A 3,910-nucleotide genomic window follows, 5' to 3' on the forward strand; every position below is an offset into this window, starting at 1 on the left:
AAAACTGTGTATTAGTAGGATACATGCATGTGTGAATGTTCTAAAACTGTGTATTAGTAGGATACATGCATGTGTGAATGTTCTAAAACTGTGTATTAGTAGGATACATGCATGTGTGAATGTTCTAAAACTGTGTATTAGTAGGATACATGCATGTGTGAATGTTCTAAAGCTGTGTATTAGTTTGTGCAAAGGAGGTCAGAAAAAGTATAATGAGAAAATGGTGTTTACACTGAATTGATGGCTAAGAAGAGAGTCAGACAACTTCCAAGGATCCGAGCTGATAATTTCAGATCCTAAAGTAGCTTCCAACTTTTCTGACCCCAATAGGTTGTTCTCTGATTACACTTGAAGATACAAAGACCTGGGCCTGGATTCTGGTCACTTGAAGAACACTTGCCAATGAGAAATACTTCACCTTCTTACCTACCTGCTACCGCGGAGATATTTTCTCTCCATGGAGAGATTTCATGCAGGAAACCACAGATGAATCTGTTTCCTATGCAGTGAGACGTGAACTCTGACAATGGAGAGACCCGGTGACAGCAAGAGCAGTTCATTTCCTACCTTCCTGCCAGAAAAAACCTCCACCTGGGCTTTGGCCAGGTTTCCACCGACGCTGCCGGGCTGTGAGCTCAGTTCTGTTTGTAAAGGACACGCCAGCTAAGTCTTATTGATAAGCAGAAGCGATAGTGGCAACACTGTGCCGATTGTAATTAAGTTCTTTTCCTCTATATAGTCATCAGTATGGGGCACACTGGAACCAGCTCGGATTGTTCTAAGAAGCTTGTCAATTAAAAGGCAGAGAGCTGAGCTTCAAGAGGACAAAAATCAAAGATGAGGAGGCTTGTCTCCATATGAGATCTCCATCGTTGATATCACGTGCTCAAAAATCCAAGGATATGTGTTACTGGCTGGTGGAAGAAATCTGAAACTGAAAATCCTGCAGTTTGAATATAAATATTTTAACTTGGTTCCTTCTTCATTTTTTAAACATTTTATTTATTTTTTTTTAATATTTTAATGTTTTATTTAACTTTATTTTATGTGTATTGGTGTGAAGGTGTCAGACAGTTGTGAGCTGCCATGTGGGTGCTGGGAATTGAACCCGGGTCCTTGAGAAGAGCAGTCAGTGCTCTTAACCACTGAGCCATCTCTCCAGCCCTCCTTCTTCATTTTTATGTTCACATCCTGACTTGTGTCTATCTCCCTTTCTCTCAGCACTCAGATTGTATACTCTCTTGTACTTGAATCAGGTCCTTGAATTCTCACAATCTGTAAAGATTTTTTTCTTTATTGTACAGATTCTAAAACTGAGGCTCACAGAGGGAAATTTCTGTTAAGCATAAATATATAGAGATTCAAAGCCATGTTTGGCTCACTTGAAATCCAAATATTTTCCCAAAGCAGCAAGAACTGTTCCACAGAGGCTTAGTAACTTTTCTACTGATGTGAATAAACACCAAGACCAAGGCAACTTATGGAAAGAAGAATTTATTTGGATTTATATTTGCAGACAGATAACAATCCATCACAGTGGGAACGCATAGAAGCTGGGTGATCATGCTTAGTTGAGAATAAATTAAAATTAAAAAGAAATTTTACTAATAACCAAAATTATAGGGGATACATAAATCCAAAAAATCATGATTTTGTAGTTTCTGTTACACATTACAAAGAAGGGAGCTTACACAATTGAGCCATCTATAAAAGAAGGCTTCAAGCAACTCCATGTACTTACTTCCTCCATGATTGGAGGTGGGGTATTGGGCAGAGTATCAATCCATCTCTGCTTATAAGAACTGTTTCTTCATGGGTCACAGAGTAGCAACAGATTTCATTTCCACTGGCATATCTGTGGAGATTGTAAAACTGCTGCTTTTTCTATAAGAAATGTATTGTTTTTAGTGGTACTATCTAACAAATACCAGGAATTCAGGATAGAACACCAGGAAAGCAATGTGGAAATGCTCTTGATCTCTCTTCCATCATTTGGCTTATGGTTAGATGATCTGTGTCTCCTTCATTTCTTTCTCAAATCATATTCAACTCTAAAGCCAAGCTGTAATGATATTTATCCCATTGAACTTTTTCTACTCTTTTCTGAAGAGTCACAGAATTGCTTTTCTTCTGAACCTCTTGCATATTATGCATTTCTATAGGATATCACTTAAAAGTTCAGTGCAGGAACTTTTAACCAACTCTGCAAAGCAAGAAATAGTGTGTGAAAAGTAATAAATTTCCTCTACTGGGACTTCTCATAAGCTGAACAAATAATTATCTTTTCACAATCTCTCAAAGAAAATAAATGCTAATAATATTATTGTGTTAAAATTGCATATGTCATCAAAACAGTGGAAGGTGCTATGTTCCAACCTCCACCTTGTTTTGTTCCTAAGTCCCTGCTTTGAACAGTCAGTACTTCAGGACTCACTCCAAACTACTTCCCATATTCTAGTCTTCTAAATCTCCGTTGGCACAGAGTCCACATGCTTCATTCTGTTCACAATTAGTGTCAACCAGTAGTTATGGTGGTCGAGGTCTGTATCCCTCTCAGATGCCGAGGAGAAATTATACCAAGAAGCACCTGTTAAGACTATTAATATATTGAATCTTTCTTAATGAGTTATCTAGCTGTTGCATTAACTTTTGCTTGTGAGTTGTGAAGAAGCGTCTATTTATCCCAGACACTCCATCAATGACAGACCAAAGAAATTATTCCACCTAAGTCTATCTTAGTGAACTGATATATTTAATTGGGTTAATTTACAGAAGCATGGATGAGAGATTATCTACAGAAGCATGAGAAATTTATGGGCAGGTACACCATCAAAAAGGTCACATGATAGCAGCTTCAGCAACAGGCCTTGTGGGCCTCCTGGGGAACTACTGGAGCAGCCTGGGATGCTGCTCCATGACCATCCCATGTGCCCTTCTCCCCTGTGAGGGAGTGGTACAGGCTCCAAGCTTTTGATGGTTTCATGTGGGTCATCCCAGCTCTTCAGGTTTTAAGTCACCACCAGGCCAGAGTGAAGCATTCCATGAAGATAGCCTTGTAGGGAAGACACTGTAGCTTCTTCCCTTATCTGCCATTTACTCCACAAATCATAACTATAGGACCTCGGACAATGAGTATCCCCTATCCTCTTTCTTTGAGTCTGTAAACATTTTTAATAAAGAGTAAACAGAGAGGAGAAATTCAAACAATGTACAAGCATTAGCAGATGTGAATGAAGGGAAGGCTAAAGAAAGAGATTCTTGGAGGAAGTGACCTTTTCCATGTCTCTAGGCTGGGAGGGGCCCAACTTAGCGAAGGGGAAAATGAAGGTAGCCTGGTCGGCAGAGCTGCGTCATTATTCAGTCCTCAACGCTGATGAGAAATGAGGGTGTTGATAGATTTCCTGTGACCAGAAAACAGATGAGCAAGAAAGTTTAATTCTGGGAATTTGTGTTTTCCATCCCGAGGATTACTCCTCGGTGATTAGTGCTTCCGCGGATGAAGGTGCTTGCTAAAAATAGGCCACTAATGTTTTCCTTAGAATTGCAGAACACGTCAGAGGAGACTAATGAGCCAGAGCTGTACTATTTTCCTTTCCTTTCACTCACCCTCAAACAAATAAACCCAATAAATATTATCGGAGTCGCATATGCTCATTAAGGATTAAAGTCAGTGGCTATGTTTGCTTTGCTGTGTAATAGATGATGAAGCCATGGTGATGAGTGGCATGGGCTGGAAAGGATCTTGCATTTTCTCATCTCGGTACTGAAGAGTTGCTCATTGCTTTTTTTTTTCCCCCACTTGCTTATATGGGAAGTAGAGTAGATTACTGAGTCACTCATTTGGATGAGTCTTAGCACAGTCGACATTCATTTTCACGGCTTCTGATCTAGCCATGATAGATATTGTAAG

This window comes from Arvicola amphibius, chromosome 6 (assembly GCF_903992535.2).
Source record: "Arvicola amphibius chromosome 6, mArvAmp1.2, whole genome shotgun sequence".
Taxonomy (NCBI): Eukaryota; Metazoa; Chordata; class Mammalia; order Rodentia; family Cricetidae; genus Arvicola; species Arvicola amphibius.